Source organism: Lactuca saligna, chromosome 8, assembly GCF_052625555.1.
Source record: "Lactuca saligna cultivar CGN05327 chromosome 8, ASM5262555v1, whole genome shotgun sequence".
In the NCBI taxonomy this organism is placed as follows: domain Eukaryota; kingdom Viridiplantae; phylum Streptophyta; class Magnoliopsida; order Asterales; family Asteraceae; genus Lactuca; species Lactuca saligna.
The window spans coordinates 208,049,505-208,072,742 of NC_136424.1; positions in this window are offsets into that span (position 1 = coordinate 208,049,505).

The following is a 23,238-nucleotide window of genomic DNA, read 5'->3' on the forward strand; positions in this document are numbered from 1 at the left end:
TGCCTGACGATATATGCATGTTATGTGATTGTATGGTATGTGGTACGTTGGGGGAACTCAATAAGCTTCGTGCTTATAGTTTTTAGGTTTGGTTTCAGGTACCTCTTCTTCGAAGGGGAAGGAGCTGGCGCGGTAGCGGTACATCACACACCTGCTTATATTCCGCATTATGATATCTTCCTGGGAAATTGTACTCTGACACTTTTATGATTATGACAATGTTTTTCCGATGTGCAACATCTTTTGTGAAATTAAATGATTCTTGAATGATTTATTCCTAAATGTTTTGCTAAGTACACGTTTTAAAAACGAAATTTTTGGCTCGTACTTTTGGGATGTTACATCATGAGCTTAGAATGTCATTTTTGGGGCTAAATCACCAAATGAGACCATCTAGATGATATATAAGTGTCAAGTTCTGGACTTTACATGATTATTATGCTTGGGAAGGCCAAATCTTTGTATTAGAGGAACACATCTGACCTCAGGAGGTCAATGGAGTTTGTGCATGGCATGTACTCACCGAGTTGTTCTTGAGACTCGGCGAGTTGAGTCGGGGTGGCCCCGCGATTCATGCGTGGGGACTCGTTGAGTAAAGGGAGGGACTCGACGCGTCAAACGGGACCAAAGAATTAGTGGACACATGTGGACTCGCCGAGTTGCCCAAGCGCACTCGACGAGTCGGGTCAAAGTTTGACCGTTGACTTTGGTTGACTTTTAGGGTTTGGTCAACAATGAGGGCCTCTGAGCCAAAGGAGGGGTAAAATGGTCTTTTACCCTTCTGAGGGTGCCTAGAGAGGGTTGAGTCTAGTTCTGAGAGTTATATTTATGAGAGTATTACTTTATGTGTTTTGGCGGAGGCTAGATCGTATTTCTACCGAGTCAGTGATTTACTGAGACATCTGAGGTGAGTCTTCTCACTATACTTTACCTTGAGTGGTATTTAGAGTTATGTGATAGAGTTATTGTATGCTATTATGTGGTGTGTTGTACTGCATTATTTCTATGTGGTTTATGTCATGAGTATATCAGAATGGCCTGATATATGATGCCTTAGTCTAGGGGTTTTGCTTCTAGGGATGCTTGAGATTGTTGAGATAGCCACAAGGAGCTTATGAGAGATTTGCTAGTGAGTGGCACATGATTAGAAAGAATAGTGTACTTGGGATTTAGGGCTCTGGGAGGAGGACTTGGTGTGAATGCTGAGTCGGTGTGGTCGGTAATATTGGGCCCGTACTATCGGAGGCACCGGGTCAGTGCGCAACCCAAGTAAGAATCCTTAGGGTACCAGAGATCAAGTAGGGTTGGGATATCGAGTGTGTGTACGTCCGAGCAAATTTCTGATATCTTGTTTTGTATTTCAGAGAGTTATCATGGTAGGGACACGTCACAGACCAGGGACCAGTGGAGGGGGTGTGAGTGACGAGGCGCTCCGCCAGATGATTCATGATGAGATGGCTGCTACCATCCGCGAAGAGATTCCAGAAATGTTCGGGTCTATTAAGACCACCCTAATAGAGACATTCGATGAGAGATACGCTGATCATTCTGAGATTGTCGTTGCTGCAGCCACTGTAGCTGTAGCTACGGCTAGACCGCAGGGTGGTGATGTATTGCTGTTCCAGGAGTTCAGCAATACAAAACCACTAGAGTTTGATGGGACACAGGACCTGATTGCAGCGATGAGGTGGATATCAGACATAGAGGGATGTTTCTTGACTTGCTCGTCTCCTGAGCATTTGAGGGTCCGGTTCGCGCTGAACCAACTTTGCTTGGGAGCGAAGGATTGGTGGAAGTTTGTAACGGCGCATTATTCGCCTACTGAGCTTGCTGCAGTGACTTGGGAGAGGTTCACTGCTATGTTCGGAGATGAGTACGTTCCCCAGGAGGAAAGGGAGCGTTTGGCCCAGGAGTTTTTGACCCTCAAGCAGGGTACTGATTCTGTCATAGTGATTACGAGGAAGTTCCATGTGCGGGCGATGTTTTGCCCAGAGCACGTGTCCTCTGAGCAGGAACGTATGAGCCACTACCTGAGTATTTTGAGGAGGAATATACAGGATTTCATGGCGAACTCGACGTATCATACATTTTCTGAGCTTCAGGAAAATGCCCGGAAGATGGAGATAGAGCTGGAGACCCAGGCTAGGGGAGGAGGCTGAGTCTCAGGCAAGGGATCGGCGACCGGCATAGTCTCAGCCGGCAGCCCAGCGGGCCAAGCCCGCTGATTCGCGATATGGGAGTCAGAAGGGCCGCACTTGTGGAAAGTGCGGCAAGAGCCACGAGGGGGTGTGCAGAGCGGGGTCTTGGTACAAATGTGGCAAGGAGGGGAATATAGCCAAGGATTGCCCTAAGGGTTTGCAGTATGCTGTCACTGCAACCAGACCGGACACCACAAGGCAGAGTGTCCACAGTTACGAGGGACTACCCGAGGAGCACCTCAGGGATCTGCCCCTGTTGCTATCAGAGCTACTGAGAGCCGACGAGTGAAGGCCGAGGTACCGAAGGTGCGAGGGAGAGCCTTCCAGTTGACTGCGGAGGAGGTCCGTGCAGCGCCCGATGTCGTGGCTGGTATGTATTCTTTCATATATTTACCTTTATGTTGTGATATTGTGCTTATATTATGATATGCGTAGGTTTCTTGTGAATTTTGTACCTGCCTTGGTGTTATTTGACTTGGGTGTGAGTAGGTCTTTTGTATCTTTGGCTTTTAGTCAGCACATCAGTATTAGACAAGAGGTGATGAGTCGACCTCTAAGAGTTTCCATAGCTGATGAGAGAGCGGTGTAGGCCACCGAGGTGATCCGAGGATCTGTACTCGAGATTTTCGGTGTCGAGTTTCCGATTGATCTAGTTCCTATTTCGATAGGAGATGTCTGTGTCATCGTGGGCATGGACTGGTTGAGCAAGTTTGGAGCGGCTATCGACTGCGAGAGATAACTAGTGACCATACGAGACCCTAGTGGGGGAGTTCTTACCGTATACGATGAGGGTACGCGTTCTGGGTCAACATTTTCTTCAGCCGCTAGAGCGAGGCAGAGTCTACAACAGGGTTGTAGGGGATTTGACGCATATGTGATGGATACGAGGGTTGATTCAGAGAGACCGAGGTCAGTTGATGAGGTTCCGATAGTGCGTGAGTTCCCGGATGTATTTCTGGAAGAGTTACCAGGTGTGCCTCCCGAGAGGCAGGTTGAGTTGAGCATCGTTTGGTTCCGGCAGTTACGCCTATCGCCAAGGCACCTTATCGCCTTGCGTCTCCAGAGATGCAGGAGTTATCCTTGCAGCTTCAGGAGCTGCTGGGGAAGGGGTTTATTCGGCCGAACAGCTCGCCATGGGGAGCGCCTATCCTTTTTGTTAAGAAGAAGGATGGCTCACACCGAATGTGCATTGATTACAGGGAATTGAACAAGCTGAAGGTCAAGAACCGTTACCCGTTGTCGAGGATAGACAATTTCTTCGATCAGTTAAAGGGAGCATCTTGGTTCTCCAAGATTGATTTGAGGTCGGGATATCTTCAGGTGAGGGTGCGAGATGAGGACATCCAGAAGACAGTGTTCAGGACTCGTTATGGGCATTACGAGTTCGTGGTGATGCCTTTCGGGCTCACCAATGCGCCGGCGGTGTTCATGGACCTCATGAACAGAGTATGTAGACCGACGTTGGATCGCTCGATGATCGTGTTCATTGACGACATATTAGTGTATTCGAGATCCAAAGAACAGCATGAGGAACATCTGAGAGAGATCCTCAGAGTTTTGAGATTGGAGAGGCTTTACACCATATTCTCTAAGTGTGATTTTTTGTTACGAGAGGTCCAGTTCCTAGGGAATCTCGTTAACCAGAAAGGTGTTGGATAAGGTGTCTAAGTCCATAACTTATTTGGTATATACTTGACCCGAACCGGCATGGTCCATTTGGGTCGCACTTCACCCGAACAATTTATATGGATAATCTTATTATAATAGTATGTTTATGATTGATTAATATATTATAAGTTATAATATATTAATATAAAGTCATGTTATTTAATTAGTTTTAGACTTAAATTAATTATGAATTAATTTAGTGATTAAAAGGAAGACTAATTAAACATGGGCTATTGCATTTTATATAATGTGGGCTTAAACTCATTATGAATGGGCTAAGCATGCATGGAGGTCCATAGATGATCCATGGAGCTTTTAACCCATGGATCCTTGGAACGGAAAAAGACATGGGTTATTAGGGTTTACCTTAATCCTCCACACTATATAAAGATGCACATATTGCAAGAAATGGCAACTAGTTGTGTGAGAACTAAGGGTGGCCGATTTCTACATAAGCATATTATTCTCTCAAGGTTTTCCAAGTTTGTGGTGATTTGTGATTCCACTTGAGGCATTCACATTATTGGTGCTAGGCTCTCAAACTCCAAGCAATCAACCACCATCAAAAAGTATGCATTTATACTAGTAGTTTTATGATTCATAATCCTTATGCTATGCTAGTTAGGAAGAAACCTTGGAAATTATTATTTGCATGTATTTTAGAAGAAAACATAGATCCGAGGTTTATAGGGTTGCATGGACACCATAGGAGTGTTAGAATGCTCAAAACCCAACAGTGGTATCAGAGACTAGGCTTGTTTTCTTGAATACTTGATGCAAATTGCTAAAAAATGTCGAAAAACTACATTCTGCACAACTTACTCGCCGAGTCCTTCATGGTACTCGCCGAGTGCATGTGTATATTAAACCAACTCGCCGAGTCAGTTCATGCACTCGACGAGTTGGCAGGCCTGAGTGCAGATTTTCGAGTTTTGGTGATGGAATTGGTCTAGATTCATTACCTTAAACTGTTTTGAACTTATAAAACCTATTGTTGATGAGGTAATGATGATGGTGGACCAATTTCAAAGTTATAATCAAAGTTTCAAGTTTATATATGCTTATATGATTCTTGAAAGTTGTTGATTATGAATGTTCATGAACTTATGAGTTTTGATAGATCATAGGAATTATGTGCAAATTGTTTGATAGTATAATTCTTGATCTTTATGACATTGAATGAACTCCATAACTTGTCCTCAAGTTATGGAATTCCAAAAGTTTTTTCTTTTAAATGTTTTTTTTTTAGTAAGTCATAAGTTACATTTTCTTGAAGAGTTTTCTAATAAATGCTTTTATGGACTCCTAAACTTGTCTTCAAGTTATGGATTTCCATGTGACTCTTCACTAAAAGTTTTAAACACCTAATTAAAACTCATAAGTTATGAATATCCAAAAGTTTTTTGAATTGTTTAAAACTTGCCCTCAAGTTTTGGAATTCGTAAAGTCTCACACAAACTTTAATTCCATACCCTAGAAGTTTTAAAAGTTAAAATTCTACCGTTATACTATTATAAGATTAATCGTTAATATATATATATATATATATATATATATATATATATATATATATATATATATATATATATATATATATAATAAGGGGTGTATAAGGTTGCTGCCTATAAAATGACAGCTTAATGGGTGTCCACTCTCACCCACCGCTTCCTTGATCGGTGGAGGGTTGTTAGCTGAACGGGTAGGACAGTGACTTTAAATTCTCATTAAAAGTATAATGATTATTATAAAGTAACTAATTTTTTTTAATTCCCAATCTTAGTTACTTTAGGAAAAATGTGAACATGGTGCTAGCTCATGGAATTCACACTTTGTACCTTACCAAGTCATTGGTGGAACGTGTGTGGTTAACTGGCACACTAACATGGACTAGTAAGGATCACGAAGGGTGAATTAATGTTTGTCATAAATCAATTGAGCGTGTGTGGTTAACCGGCACATTGATTATGTGATAATATTAAGGGTACCAAGTGAATTGGTATGGTTATTCACACCTTGTTTTGTGATCCTCGGCGTCCCAGTCACAAAATTTTAGAGGGCACACTCGAGATTGAAACATGCCATTGAAAAGTTCAATGAATCTCAAAAGATCTAGGAATTTCAAATCCAATTAAAACCTAATAAATTATTTCATTTTCATGGTGGAAATTGGTGAATCGTCATTTGCCTACCTTCAAATATTTTATAGCTTGGAATACGACATCCCTCTTCCAAGTTATAAAATATTGTGTTGGGTCCTAGCCTTAATATTTCATATTGGTTGTTATATATGAAGGATTTTGAATCAACTAACTTGATTTTCTCCCATTATAGATGTCTGGTTCAGACAACTATGATCTTCCCAAATCTCTTGGAACAAGCTTTCCTCTTGAAGATGATGTTCCTCAACATCTTGCTTCTCTTCCTCCACCTCCTCCAGTTATTCTCCCTAACCCACAAGTTTAAGGTCACTCAAGCCCTAATGGGAAGCATAGTCTATGTGTGCTCACATCTTGGAGATAAAGTCACATATTGACAAGCCAGGAGAGTTGGGTGTCAAAGTCTTGTGAAAGTTGGATGCTCAATCACTTTCTTGGTAACATAGTGAGTCCCTTTCGGACTACTATGAGACATACTGTGACATGAACCTTAGTGATCTTGTCTATTTGCTTGGTGCTGCCAAATCAGCAATGATTTGGAACACTAGTAAAGCAAAGTTTGTTAAAAGATCAACTTCCAAAACCTTAAATGGACATTGACAATGGTAGCATTGAATATCTAGAAAAGAATTTCTCTTCCCAATGGAAAGGGATCGGCCATAGTCAACTCGGTTGACCAAATGGTAAAGACAAAGGCTATGTCTGAGATAGTCTCATGTGCCATTACCAAAGGGTCCATATGTTTTATTACCAAAGGGAGGGGCACTGATTGTGAAGCAGCCATATTTACCTGAAAGATCATAAGATTGATAAGTCAAGAAGTTTGACTCTACTTCAGTTAAAGTCCACTGTCTAACTCTATTAAGTTCCTATTTGGAGATTCTTACTACATAATGTGAATGAGTCATGTGTTGATGTTTTTAAGAATCAAAGAAAAGATAGGAGGCTTAAAGGAAGTATATGCTAATTCTGATTGCGATGATGGGTTTCGATCGCATGGTTCGGTGATCAGAATTTTGAGTTGTTGCTTGAGTGTTATAATATATTACTTTGGAATAGATAACACTAAGGTTTTAATATGGATTGTAAGGATAAGTTTTTCCGCAAAGTTTTTAAAATAAAAAATAAAATAAAATAAGGGGGTTTTAATTTTATTTATTTTAAAAATATCTTACAATGACATTTGTGAAAAATTATTGCTTTATGTTTTCAGTAATAACAATATTGGAAAGTGGATTTGATTCTTTCATTTGTGGTAGTGTCTGAATTTACCAAATGAGGAAAGGTTCTCATCACCCAAGTTTCAATTGGACCGAAACTTGGAATCATACAAGCTGTATCATATGATGGATGAGAATTTTCATCTTTGGAAAATTAAGACTAATTCCTTATGTGAACAAGGATAGGACTAAAGGGATCGAGTACATATGCTTATGTACTGGTCAAGTCCACCACAAAGATTGATAAGACTATTCGTCATGATTTGCTACAGCTTAGTAAATATGATTATACTTACAAGTTTAAGTATAATTCTGAAGCATTGAAAGTTTTCAATGTGTGACAGAACGAATGGGAAAGAATCAAATTAGGCAGAGAGATAAAAGTTTCTCAAATCTGAAAAGATGGGAGAGTACTTTAGTATCATGTTTTATGATCATCTTAATGATTTTGAAACCATATCACAATTTGATCCTCTAAGGACATCTTAGTGTATTCTTATGGCTGAGAAGAGGAGTCATGAATTGTTGGAATGGTTAAAATCAAGAAGATGAATCATACTTCATTCCAAAACAATTCTTAGAGTTATACTCTAGGATTGTAACATTGAGTGACATAAAGTAAGGTTTAAAACACTTATCAAATGTAGTGTAAAATGTTTTCTACTCTTGTACATTTGAAATTGGGAAGTTGTGATGTCTTGGATGAGACAAAGACCAAGTAAGACCAATTGTGTGAAGTGTTAGTCTTGATAAGAATCCGCACTACCCCTTGAATATTTGTTTTGTCACGGAATGATTCTTAACTAGGGAAACTTATATGTCAAGAGGACAGTGAAAGCCTTAAAGATCCTAAAAGGATTTCAAGATTTAATCAAGTGTAAAACTTGAGTTTTATCACTAGCACACGACTTAAGGTTTGCAACCTATTAAGTTGACATAATTCTTGTTTCTGTGTTTGTTCCTATTAAGTTGACTATGCATGTGAGTTTTGTTAGTTCTAAACTATGTGCATAACAGCTTGAAAGCATTGGTGGAACTTGTGCTACCAGGTGACAAGAAATTAAAATTGAACAAGTTCAATCCATGTAAGGCTGAATTTGTCACTAACCTTGTCTTGCGATTATGTTTTTGACAAATTTACATGGATAGAAACTCATACACTATAAAATCTAAGTGTCATAAGTTTCTCTCCGATTCATGAAAATGATGGTGAGGAAAGGCTTTCACTAAGAAGATTTTAAGTAGATAGAAATTGTGATGTTTGCATTCTCAAAGTCGTTAGTGGAGCGTGTGTGGTTAACCGACACACTAACATGGACTTGTGAGAAATATCAAAGGTCTAAACAATTAAGACTATGATTACGACATCCCTTTTCATAGTTCTTGAAATTGTTTAGACACACATGTGAGCTATCTACGGAAAGGTGTATGAATCTAAATTTTAGAAGTCCAACCGATTTCTGAATATATGTCAAAGCTAGTGGGAGCATAAGTGTTATGCTAATAATCATCATGTTAGTGGGAGCATGATAATTATGATTATTATTGTTTCAAGCTAGCAATGTTAATTATAGAAAAACAAAAGTTTCAATCCGGGAAGTTGCAGGGGTTGAAAAATTGTTTTGCTATAATTAAGGGAGAGGAAATTATACTTCAATTCGATTCTAAAAGCTTAGATTGAGATTTTAGTCATCTTTAGTCAATGATATATATATATATATATATATATATATATATATATATATATATATATATATGTATTTTATGTTGGAATGGTTCAACTTAAAGAAATTCTATATATATTGCGTTATCAAAATTTGATTATTATTACGGCATCCCTCTTCATAGTTAAATTTTGAAAACATGGCAAATAAACATTATTGTAGCAAAAGACTGGTCTAGTATCATGTATTTATGTGAGACATCATGAATCGTGTCCCATATGCTTCGGATATAGGATCGATTTCTTGTGCTATAATATTCATCCTTTCTAAATTTTCCAAATGCTCAGGGCATTTAGAAGGGAAAAGTCTAGAACTGGATAAAACTAACGTGATCAAGAATTTGTCGAGGACAATCTGAGGTTTGCCAAAGATTGGTTGCTCAGGGACATTTGGAAGTATAGTGTTAATTTTGGCAGGACCATATTGACATTTTCTGAAAAGAGGCAACTCTTGTTCAGAGGTGATAGTCAAAATGGGACTATGGAAATGTCTCCATAGGTGGAAGTTATTCAATCTGTGTAAGATTAGAAAACCTTAATGCAAAAAGGATGTTCAAAGCAATGTACTTTGAATATGAGACTTCGTTTCCATAGAATTGATCTCCTTTGGAATACTCTGTAATGACTGTTGACAAGTTTTGTGACTTTGTGCATAATCATTACAAGAGGAACATTGCATAAAAGTTTAAAATCTAATAGATTTTTGGTAAATGGTAGGAATTAGGAATTCTTACATTTACAATAAGGATTTGGGATTGTGAAATAAGCATTGTTGGAATCATGTTCAATTGATCTATTTCACAAAGTAAAGATCATAGACAAACATAGTGTGCATACTTCGAGTATGGCATAACTATTGTTTAGAAAACAAAGTGTGCATGCTAGGAGCATGGGACAACATTTGTTTTATTCAAGTATTAAGTTGATTATTTGAAACATTATACAATGAATAATGTGTAATCAATATGGTGATAAATAAAAGGTGGTTGTATTTATATTCAAAAGGGTTCTGAGACCATATTGGATTCGATTATTATTGTGTTTCACTTTGCATGTTTTGACTTCCAGAATAGCTAGGTTATTCTTTCCGAATGAATAAGTTATTTAATCACTCCAGAATCGTTCATATGTTGAAAGTAGGTATGAATTAAGACTGTCATGAATCGAGGTTGTAGATGGCTAAATGTGTTTAGACATAACAATGGTTGCTACAACATTCATAAGTGCTCATAAGTTATGAGTATTAGAATAAACCCACGCTCACTTGTATCACTTCATGGAATTTATCTCTAGTGATCGTGAGATGATAATATCATATAATTCTTCAAACCTAGAGATATGAGTTGTTGCCTGTGAGTTGGTTGTGCATTGATTGCACGAAAACGCATCAGTAACTTGATGTTATAAAACGTGCCTTTGTGTACAATTCAACAAGTAGTAGAACAAGCATACGAGTCGTAGTTTATCTGTTCCTTCTATAAATAGAAGCGATATCTAGGCCCCTCGATGATTTTGTGTTGACCCATGTACCGGGCCCGGTCAGAACTAAGTTGATCTGTTCAATTAAGTTTTTTGTCAAACAAATCGGAATTCAGGAAACAAACTCCTGGACAATAAGTACGACGTTGTTCCATGTATTTTTCCGGATGATATCATGAGAACAGAGGACTATATGATCACTTATCTAAAATCGCGCTTCATAGTTCAACAGAGTTTTTGAGAGCTACGATTGTTGGTTGGTTCCTGAAGTAATATACACAAATACAGTTATTAGACTTATCCAAGTGGGAGACTATTGGATAAGGTGTCTAAGTCCATAATTTATTTGGTATATACTTGACCTGACCCGGCATGGTTCATTTGGGTTGCACTTCACCCGAACAATTTATATGGATAATCTTATGTGAATAGTATGTTTATGATTTATTAATATATTATAAGTTATAATATATTTATATAAACTCATGTTATTTAATTAGTTTTAGTCTTAAATTAGTTATGAATTAATTTAGTGATTAAAAGGAAGACTAATTAAACATGGGCTATTGCATTTTATATTATGTGGGCTTAAGCTCATTATGAATGGGCTAAGCATGCATGGGGGTCCATGGATGATCCATGGAGCTTTTAACCCGTGGATCCTTGGAAAGGAAAAAGACATGGGTTATTAGGGTTTACCGTAATCCTCCACACTATATACAGATGCACATATTGCAAGAAATAGCAACTAGTTGTGTGAGAACTAAGGGTAGCCGATTTCTACATAAGCATATTATTCTCTTAAGGTTTTCCAAGTTTGTAGTGATTTGTGATTCCACTTGAGGCATTCACATTATTGGTGCTAGGCTTTCAAAGTCCAAGCAATCAACCACCATCAAAAGGTATGTATTTATACTAGTAGTTTTATGATTCATAATCCTTATGCTATGCTAGTTAGGAAGAAACCTTGGAAATTATTATTTGCATGTATTTTAGAAGAAAACATAGATCCAAGGTTTATAGGGTTGTATGCACACCATAGGAGTGTTAGAATGCTCAAAACCCAACAAAAGGGATATTGGTTGATTCGGCCAAGATGAGGCGGTGATGAGTTGGGAGGTGCTGAGGTCACCTACAGAGATCAGGAGTTTCCTAGGGTTGGCAAGCCATTATCGGAGATTTATCAGGGATTTCTCCAAGATCGCCGTGCCACTCACCATGTTGATCCGGAAGGGCGTTGCTTTTCATGGGGCCCAAAGCAGCAGGCCTCCTTTGAGACACTTCATCAAAGGTTATGCGAATCCCCGGTGTTACCTCTTCCGGAGGGAATGGAGGACTTCTTGGTATATTGTGATGCATAGATATCAGGTTTGAGAGCGGTGCTTATCCAGAGGGGGCACGTGATAGCATATGCATCGAGGCAGCTGAAGCCTCATGATGCAAGGTATCCCACTCACGATTTAGAGTGTGGGGCAGTGGTGTTCGCCCTCAAGATTTGGCGTCACTATCTGTATGGGGTCCGGTGTACCATATACACCGATCACAAGAGCCTGAAGTACTTGATGGATCATCCCAACCTGAACATGCGGCAAAGGAGATGGTTGGATGTGGTAAAGGATTATGATTGTGAAATCCTGTACCACCCGGGTAAGGCTAACGTGGTAGCTGATACGTCGTAGGTCGGAGAGCGTCCCGATACGAGACGTTTGTATGAGATTGACAGTGATGACTCCTGTGTTGGACAACATTCGAGGAGCCCAGGCTAAGGCCGTGAGACCAGAAAACCAGAAGAGAGAGCGAGTTATCGAGCATGTAACGAAGTTTGTTACCGATGGAAGGGGGCTTATGACATTTCAGGGTCGGATTTGGGTGCCGTTTGTGGGCGAGACGCGTACCATTTTGATGGAAGAGGCACATCGATCGCAGTTCTGGATCCATCCCGGGGCCACTAATATGTATTTGGACCTAAAGAGGGAGTATTGGTGGCCCTGTATGAAGAGGGACGTTGCGTGGTTCATTGAGAGGTGTCTAACCTGTCGCCGGGTTAAGGCTGAGCACCAGAGACTACATGGTAAGTTGCAGCCATTAGAGGTTCCCGAGTGGAAGTGGGAACATATTACTATGGACTTTATCACCAAATAGCTAAGGACTACGAGGGGTGTCGTTGCAATTTGGGTGATTGTAGACCGGTTGACGAAGAACGCTCATTTCCTTGCTATCAGTGAGAGCTCTTCCGCAGAGAAATTGGTAGAGATGTATGTGAGGGAGGTGGTATCGCGGCATGGAGTGCTGATCTCGATTGTCTCAGATGGAGATGTGCGTTTCACTTCCAGATTCTGGAAGAAATTTCATGAAGAGTTGGGTACGAGGCTGCATTTTAGTACCGCATACCACCCACAGACTGATGGGCAGAGCGAGCGGACGATCCAGACACTCGAGGACATGCACCGAGCGTGTGTGTTGGATTTCAGCGGGAGTTGGGATACATATTTGCCTTTGGCAGAGTTTTCCTACAACAACAGCCATCATTCGAGCATTGATATGCCACCCTTTGAGCTGTTGTATGAGAGGAGGTGTCGGACCCCCATTTGCTAGGGAGAGGTAGGGCAACGTGTGATGGGTAGTATGGAGATTGTGCTTCAGACGACTGAGCAGATACAACAGGTCAGACAGAGGTTATTGACAGCTTAGAGTCATTAGAAGAGTTATGCGGACAAGCGTCGGTCCGAGCTCGAGTTTCAGATTGGTGACTTCATGCTCCTGAAGGTCTCTCCTTGGAAAGGAGTGATCCGATTCAGGAAGAGGGGCAAGTTGGGGCCTCAATATATTGGACCTTTCACGGTGATCGCGAGAGTAGGCAGGGTAGCCTACCATTTGGAGCTACCTGCGGAGTTAGGGCAGATTCATGACACTTTTCATGTGTCACAGTTGTGAAAGTGTATAGCCGACGAGTCAGTAGTGATACCATTAGAGAATATTCCGGTGGATGTGGGCCTATGTTGAGAGACCGGTGGCAATTAGAGATCGGAAGGTTAAGGTTCTGTGGAACAAGAAGTGCCTCTGGTGCAGGTGCAGTGGCAGCATAGGAAAGGGTCAGAGCTGACTTAGGAGCTGGAGCGCGAGATGCATGAGTAGCATCCAGATTTGTTTGCAGAGTGAGACTTCGAGGGCGAATTCTGATTCTAGTTGGGGAGAATTGTAACATCCGAATTCCCAGCTATATTATTCTAATATTTTATTTTTGGAGTTTGTGAAGGAACTCGGCGAGTTGATGCTTAGACTCGCCGAGTAGGGTCGCGGATTATCATCCGGGTTCGCGACTGGACTCGGCGAGTCCATGCTGTTTAATGAAACCCTAATCCCCCGGGTTTGCAGCCTATTTAAAGGCACTCATAGTCTCCCATTGTGGCTACCAGCCCCTTGAGAGAACCGTAAGTGAGCTAAATCGTTTGGGAGGAAGGAGAAGCTATATTGGATCTTTCTATCTTTGGTTTAGCAAGAAGAAGGTGATCTAGAGAAAGAGAAGACTGAAGGAGGTGTGATTCTAGTGGTTTCAAAGTCCAGAGACTTCATCTTGAGGTATTTATTCGGACCTTCTTCAGTTTTCGTGTTGATTCTTAGAGTTAGGGTTTCCTAAACTCTTTTGAGGATGGTTATGTGGAGAAATTGGTCACTTCACAAGTTTATGCTTTGGATTTGGACTCAAAGAGGTCCAGATACCTTAACCCTTGGAGCTTTATGAGTTATCTTGGGAGTCATGAGCTTAGAATGTTACTTTTGGGGCTAAATCACCAAATAAGACCATCTAGATGATATATTAGTGTCAAGGTCTGGACTTTACGTGATTATTATGCTTGGGAAGGCCAGATCTATGGATTAGAGGAACAGATCTGACCTCAGGAGGTCAATGGAGTTTATGCATGGCATGTACTCGTCGAGTTGTTCTTGAGACTCAGCTAGTTAAGTCAGGGTGGCCCCACGATTCATGAATGGGGACTCGCCGAGTAAAGGGAGGGACTCGACGCGTCAAACGGGGCTAAAGAGTTAGTGGACACATGTGGACTTGCCGAGTTTCCCAAGCACACTCAACGATTCGGGTCAAAGTTTGACCATTGACTTTGGTTGACTTTTAGGGTTTGGTCAACAATGAGGGCCTATGAGCCAAAGGAGGGGTAAAATGGTCTTTTACCCTTCCGACGGTGCCTAGAGAGGGTTGAGTCTAGTTCTGAGAGTTATATTTATGAGAGTATTATTTTATGTGTTTAGGCGGAGGTTAGATCGTATTTCTACCGAGTCAGTGATTTACCGAGACATCTGAGGTGAGTCTTCTCACTATACTTTACCTTGAGTTGTATTTAGATTTATGTGACAGAGTTATTGTATGCTATTATGTGATGTGTTGTACTGCATTAGTTCTATGTGGTTTATGTCATGAGTATACCGGAGTATATCAGAGTTAGAACCGGAAGGTTCACCGAGTTAGGACCAGAGGGTCCACAGAGTTAGGGCCCACGGGCCCACAGAGTTATAGCCTCGAGTGGCTAGTATGTGTTATGTATGGTATTTTGGGGAACTCACTAAGCTTTATGCTTACAGTGTTATGTGTTATGTGTTTCAAGTACCAGTGATGATCGCGGGAAGGCGCCGACATGATTCGTACACACACATGGGTTTTTTTGTATTTTGATCTTGGGAAATATTTGTGAAACAAAGTTATGATACAATGGGGTTTTATCGATAAATGTGTTTGGAAAAGTGTGTTTAAAAATGTGATTTTTTTTTTTAATTTTACGGTGTTACACTTTCCTTATTTGGTAAATTTAGACATTACCACAAATGAAAGAATCAATTTCATATTTCCACTCTCGCTATTAATGGAATCATATAAGCAACAATTTTTTTCCTCAAATGCCGTTATAAGGATATTTTAAAATAAATAAAATCAAAATTTTTCCTTTTATTTTAAAAAAATTTGCGAAAAAACTATCCTTACAATGCTAAAGCACATGAAAACTTTGTTGTTATCTATTTCTAAGCAATATATCATAACTCCTAAGAAGTAGCTCAAGAATCCGATCATCAAACTATGTGATAGAAATCCATCTACTCGATCAGATTCAACATATTCTTTCTTTTAGTTTCTTCACTTTTCTTTTATTCTTAAAACATCAACATGTGACCCAGTCACCTCATGTATCAAAAATCTCAGAGTAGAAACTTAGCAGACTTAGAAAGTGGACTTTACCTGGAGTAGGGTCAACCTTATTGACTTTAACATCCATTGGTAAAATTGGCAGCTTCGCAACAAATGCCCCTTCCTTTGGCAATATAAACATATGGAACCTTTGGTAATGGTTCGCAGTACTATCAAAGACTTAGCTTTTCTCTTTACCATTTGGTCAACCGAGTTGACTATGGCTAACCCCTTTCCATTGGGAAGAGAATGCTTTTTCTGGATTTCCAGTGTCATCATTGTCAATATCCATAAAGTTTTAGGAAGTTGATTTTAGCATATAGATAAGATCACTAAGGGTCTTGTCATATTCTGTTTCATAGGAGTCCCAAAGGAACTCACTATGTGACTTAGAAAGTGATTGAACCACCAGCTTTCTCAAGACTTTGACACCCAACTCTCCCGACTTGTCAATATGTGACTTCAACTCCAAGATGTGATCTCACCTAGACCTTGCCTTGCCAATAGGGCTTGAGTGACCTTGAACTTGTGAGTTAGGGAGAATAATTGGAGGAGGTGGAGGAAGTAAGGTTCCAAGAGATTTGGGAAGATCATAAATGTTTGAACTAGACATCTTTTGGGAGATATTCAAGATAGTTGATTTAAAGTCCTAAATATAACACCCAATACGAAATATTAAGGCTAGGACCCTAAGACTATTTTATAACTTGGAAGAGGGATGTCGTAATCCAAGCTATAAAATATTTGAAGGTAGGTGAATGAAGATTCACAAATTTCAAACAAGATAAACAAAATGTATTTTTAGGTTTTAATTGGTTTTGAAACTCCTAGATTCTTTTGAAATTAATTGAACTGCTCAATGGCATGTTTCAATCTCGAGTGTGCCCTTCAGGTTTTGTGACTAGGATGCCGAGGGTCACAAAACAAGGTGTGAAGTAACAATGCAAATATACTGGGTACCCTTAATATTTATCCCTTAATCGATGTGCCTGTTAACCACACACACTCCACCGATACTATGATAAATATTAAGTTACCCTTTGCCAACCTTGTTAAGTCCAAGTTAGTGTGTCGGTTTACCACACACACTCCACCAACGGCTTAAACAAAGTGCAAAGTGTAATTTCATGGATTAGCACCTTATTCACATTTTCCTAAGTAACTAAGATTGCGTATTTATAAGAGTTTAGTTACTTAGTATTTATCATTAATACTTTTAATGAAGGGAGAATTATAGTCCTTGTCCTACCCGTTCGGCTAACGACCCTCCACCAGTCAAGGAAGCGGTCGGTGAGAGTGGACACCCATTAAAATGCCATTTTATAGGAAGTAACCTTATACCCCCTTATATACCAACTTCGTGAATGAGTCCTACTAACAGTAAGACTGACTTTACTCTTATACATATATATAAATATTATTAACTTATAATATTATAAAGTATAAGGGTTGAATTTTAACTTTTAAAATTCTAAGGGCTTAACTTGGAATTAAAGTATTCATAAGTGAAAACTTTTCAAATTCCAAAACTTGAGGGAAAGTTTTGAAACTATTCAAAACTATTCAATTCCATAACTTATGTGTTTAAAGTTGTTTTAATCCAAAAACTCTTCAAGTTCCATAACTGAGGACAAGTTATGGAGGACTTTACACTATTAAAAGAATGTGACTTTTCTTTATTCATAACCTATGGAAATATTTATGCGTTTTATGAATCTTAAATGTGACTTTTCATATAACTTGAGTACAAGTTACAAAAACACATTTTAGAATCAACTCTTAGATTAATTTGGATTGAAAACAACAATTTCACATCACTTTTCTATTAATCTAAGCAACTCATAAGAACAAGATAATTTAAATCAAAAATTTTCATGTAATTAGTGTAATCCTTAAACTAATATAAAACATGAACCTTTTGACAATTATCTTTGAAATTGGATTAGCATGAACATTACCACATCAAAACAGGTTTACAGGTTCAAAAACAGCTTAGGGTAATGTTCTTAGTCCAATTCCAGCCAAATAACATGAAGAGATCCCATCTGGATGCCAAAATCATCGATTTCTTCATGAAACTCGTCGAGTTCATGCTCTAATACATGAAATGGTGGGGTTTTCTACCAGAACTCGTCGAGTTTTAGGCCTTGACAGATTCTTGGCTTTAAAAAATCTATTTGCATCAAGTATAAGAGAAAGCAAGCCTAGGCTCTGATACAACTGAAGGTTTTTGAGCATTCTCACACTCCTAAGTGTACATGCAACCCTAAATACCTTGGATCTATGTTTTCTCTATTATACATGCAAATATGAAATTTCCAAGGTATTCATCCTAACTAGCAAAATAACATTGATTCATATGAATATCTCAAGTTAGAATTACATACCTATTTGATGTAGAATGTCTTCATGAAGCTTGAGTGCCTAGTGCCCCAAGTGTGACACCTCAAATGGTTCACACAACAACAAATGGACATGGAATGACTTGAGAGAAATGGAACACTCCTTGAGATCGTCTAGCCCTCATATCCACACACTAGTGCATGATTTCTTGAGCCATGGGATTCTTTTATATGGTGGCTATTAGGGTTACTGTAACATCCCGGAATCACAAGAGTAGAGTTGAAGGGCTAAAGGTGTAAGTTTCGGAGGGTGACTCGGCGAGTCCATGGATAGACTCGGCGAGTCAGGTCGCGGCTATGGTCGCGTGTGAAGTGGCCTACTCGGCGAGTCCAAAGATGGACTCGGCGAGTAGGTGCTGTATGGAGAAAACCCTAATTTTTGGGGTTGAGCCCTATATAAAGAGCATTATACCCCTCCACAGCCTCCCTTATTCCCCCTTTGAGTTCCATAAACCCTAAATTCGTGGAGAGTTCATTTGTGGAGCAAATTAGAGCTTGGAGAGGTGTTGGGTTGAAGAAATCTTGAAGGAGAAGCGGCTTGGATCAAAGGGCTTTGCTTGGATTCGAGTTTGGTTGCTATTGAGGCTTCTTTTGGAGGTAATACTTTCGTTCTTGGGCTGTGTTTTCCTAGTTTCTCATTTTGGGGTTGTGTGGGGTGCTTGGTGGTGTGGCATATTGATGTTTGGAGGATGGATCTGAGGTTGCTACCTCAGATCTGGAGTGGAGAAGACCTTAAGAGCATTAAAGCCCCTGTTCTTGTGTTGTTAATGGAGCTACCATGTCCCAAACCTTGGTTCTAAGTTGAATAAGGCTTAGATCTCTTTAGATTCACGTAAAGTTTGCCACTTTACGTGATGGATGGATTGTAGGAGGTTGGATCTATGTTTTGGATAAATTGCATGGCCTGAGATGCTTCTGTATGGATTCAGACTGGTGGTACTCGACGAGTCACATGGGTGGACTCGACGAGTTGCTTGAAGATGGCCTGTAACTCGATGAGTTAGAAGAACAACTCGGTGAGTAGGTTGAAGATAGCCTTGGACTCGACGAGTCCATTTGGACTCGGCAAGTCTTGTCGAGGAAGTCCCAATATTTCTGGTTGAGTCAATGAATCGGTGAGTTGGGTGCGAGTGGACTCAGAGTTGTTGGACTCGACGAGTCTTGGGGTGACTCGGCGAGTTGGGTCGCTGAGTGAAGGAAGTTCTGAGCATGTGGACTCGGCGAGTCATCAGGTTGACTCGGCGAGTAGGGTCAGTCAGGGGTTGACTTTGACTTGTCCAAGGTTGACCAGTTGTCTTCCAGGGGTATTTTGGTAATTAAGGGTATTTATTGAGTTGTATGTTTTGATGTTCAGTAGAGGAGTTCGTGTCAGAGTTCGGAGCAGCGGGATCTTATCCTTTCAGCCGACAGTTTCGAGGTGAGTTATCCTCACTATATCTATAGGGTTTAAGGCACCAAGGCCGACCCTTTTTATCGGATGAAAATCCAAGTAATTGTCTGTTGTATGATATTGCGGGATATGGGCCGGAAGGCGTTACGTTATGGGCCGGAAGGCATTACAAGTTGTGGGCCGGAAGGCAATACGATGTGGACCGGAAGGTCATGGCCTGGAAAGGCGTATGTGCATAATTATTATGTTGGCTTAGTCGTAGGGTGATGTTATGCTAGTGATCGGCTAGGGTGGTATCTTGGTTAGAGTAATGATATGTTATGTGATCTGTTGACCGATTTGCTAACTGTGAACTGTTATATGATTACATGTTATGTGCATGGTTGTTTTGTGTTCTGTCATGATATGTATGCTTTTTATGTTGCGGGCCGGAAGGCGATATGATATGGGCCGGAAGGCTATGCGTTATGGGCCGGAAGGCATTACGCTGTGGGACGGAAGGCGATATGTTTTGGACCGGAAGGTTGTGGCCTGGAAGGGCGTATATGTGGTTGGTATTTTGGGGGTATCTCACTAAGCTTTCGGGCTTACAGTTGTGGTTTTTATGTTTTCAGGTTCTCAGGAGTCTATGGCAAGGCAAAGGCGTGATCGTACCGTTCCTCGCGTTGGTGTTTTATTAAATGGACCTGGGAAAAATACTCTGTTAAATAATGTATTGAAAACCTTTTTGTAACAACGTTATTAAAATGGATTGTTTTGAAAAATTTAAATTGGTTGTATTTTTCGGTTGTTACAAGTTGGTATCAGAGCCTTGGTTTGAGTGAATTGGAGGAACACTTGTGTGAGTCCAGTCTCAAATCGAGGAAGGTTTTAAAAAGAGGAAATAAAATGGGGTTTTTTTTAAAATTTTTTTTTAGTAAAAGAGGACGCGGAGGTACGATCAGCCGGAGCCAGTAAGTAACCCCAAATTACCACTCATGACATTTGTTTTATTGAGCTTTGATAGAACAGCATGCTAGAGTTAGGCTAGGGATCTTCAGGAATTCATGCTAATGTTGCCTGATTATGATGCCTGTAGCCTAGGGTTCCTTATGGGAGATTCTCAGTGTTCCTCTAGTGGTGAGGGTTGAGCGTTGTTATGCATGTTTCTCTAGGGTGTTGTGGTAGTACTTCATACAGATATGGGTAGGTGTGAAAGGTAGTATGGGCCCGTACTACTGAAACCATAGGACCCATACGCGTATCAGGGAAACCATGACCTCTAGGGTTGGGTTGGGAGCTGGTTCCCGGGATAGTGGGAAGTGTCTGAGATTTCTGGTGGTTTATTTTCAGTATGGAGACTTCAGGACACGCTGGGGGTGGATCTGGGTCAGGATCACGAGCAGGAGAGGGAGTTCCGGGTGGGTCCGTACAGCCCGAGGTTGTCAGTCAGATGAGTACGCACGAGTTGGATGTGAGGATTTGTGAGATCCTGCATGATGAGGTTGCTGCATTGTTTCGGGCTGAGCTGCCGGAGTTGTTTGGGTCGATCAAGACCGCCATGGTGGAGTATTTTGATGAGCGCTATGCGGCTCTCGCGGGGACGGCTGCCGCGGCGGCTACAGTGGCTGTAGCAGTGGTAGGGGGAGGAGCTGACAAGGATTTTCAATATTGGGACTTCGATAATACGGAGCCCCCACCTTCGATGGAGTTCAGAACCCGATTGTTGCTATGAGATGGTTATCGGACGTGGAGGGGTGTTTCTTCATGTGTTCATGCCCTGCTGACCAGAGGGTGAGGTGTGCTCTGAACCTGTTGAGGCTCGGGGTAAAGGATTGGTGGAGGTTGACCATGGGGTCCTATTCGGATGCGCAGAGGGCTGCGATTTCATGGGATCAGTTTAGAGAGATGTTCAGTACTCGATATGTACCGCAGGTAGAGAGGGAGAGGTTGGCTCGGGAGTTCCTCGAGCTGAAGCAGGTTTCGGAGTCAGTGATGGAAATCACCAGGATGTTCACTGAGAGGGCGATGTTTTGCCTTGATTTCGCTTCGGAGCAGGCTCAGATGTCCCGATATCTAAGTATGCTAAAGAGAGACATCAGACAGTTTGTGTATGCGCAGAGGTGCGAGACCTTGCTGGAGTTGCAGGAGGCCGCCAGCCGGCATGAGTTAGAGATTGAGTTGCAGATGCGTGAGCTGAGGCAAGCTCCGGTTCAGTCGCAGCCGACGACGAAACGGTCTAAGACCGTTGATTCTAGGATGGGAGATCAGGGTAGCCACGTCTGTGGAAAGTGTGGAAGGGGTCACGCTGGGGTTTGTCGGTCCGGTGGGGCATGCCGCAAGTGCGGAAAGGAGGGACACTATGCGAGGGATTGTCGGCAGTCAGTACCGGTTCGGGATTTGAGGATATGCTATCATTGTCATCAGGTTGGACATTTGAAGGTCAACTGTCCACGGCTTGCTGCAGGACCGGTGCAGGGTCCAGCACCGGCTACGTTGAGGATCACAGGTGGAGGTCAGGGTGGAGCGGAGCCCCCAAGGGCTTAGGGACGTGTTTTTCAGCTTGCTGCTGCGGGTACATTTCCTTCTATTGTTTTGATTATTTATGATTATTGTGGAGTATTGTTATCTGCTAGTTTCGTTGGTTGGTTATGGAATTGCATTTCGGGTTTTCGTGTGGTATCTGTTGTCCCTTGAGGGTTTGGCGAGTGTGATCGAGATTTCGTCTTGGTATCTTTTGTTCCCTGGAGGATCGATATGGTTATGGATTAGTGCTTCGAGCTATCGTTGATTATCTTTGTGAGGATTGATGGCGGATGCGGCGTTGGTTTGAAGGCCGGGTAGATTCTGTAGTCTGAGGAATGGATATTGGAAGATTGGGTTCCTTTCGAGCGAGTTGTTCAGTGTGGAAACATGATTTTTATGAAAGTTGTTAGAGCTGGTGAGGAACATTTTGCGTGTAAGTGTTGATTTTCTGCAAGGTTGATTTGGGAGATCGGTGATGGCGACCGGTGATTAATTGTCAGTGTCTTAAGTGGGGGAGAATTGTAAATTCTCCGGATGATCGTTGGGCTTGAGAGGTTGTTTAGCTGCTTGGGGAATTCATCGGTATTTCTATTAGCCGAGAGCAGGATCGTATGGGTGAGTAACAGGCGTGCGGGGCGGAATACAGACCTAGGGAATTTAATTGCAGAAGGCCTGGGAGCAGGCCGGGATCGAGTAAGTATGATGGAGATAGAGTTTGGAACCCCTAGAGGGCTAGAACGGTATGCACGGGAGGATTTCCCGAAGGGATAGTTCGGAATAATGAATGCTAGTTGAGCGGTCCGGATAGACTGAAGGCCGGTAGGCGTACCAGTCAGACCGAAGGCTCGGAGGACGGTCCAGTCAGATTGGCTGAAGGTCCTGAGAGTGGTCCAGATTCGTTGAAGGCCTGGGGAGGCGGTCCAGTCATGCTGAAGACTCTGCGAGTATTGTTGGCTCGGTTCGAGGTTATGGGTTGCGTATGTTGCAGTGTGATTACATTGGGAGATCTGGCCCCGGGTAGCGATCTTGAGCAGTGAAGGTAGTGCATGGGCTTGAGAGTCCCTGCAATGAGAGTCAGAGTGGTGGTGATGCATGGATGTCGGGTACGCTTTAAAGAGGTAATGTAGCATGGGATGAGCACCATAGTACCTGTCATGGTGACTGGGCGGACGAGTGGTTTCCTTGGTAAGGAAAGAAGGAGGAATGAAATTCCAAAAAGGGAGTGCGAATTCACGGAAGTGAAAGTGGCAGTGTAGAGTTATGATTGGAGTGGTCCGTCGATGGTCTTTGAGTAGCGTGATGC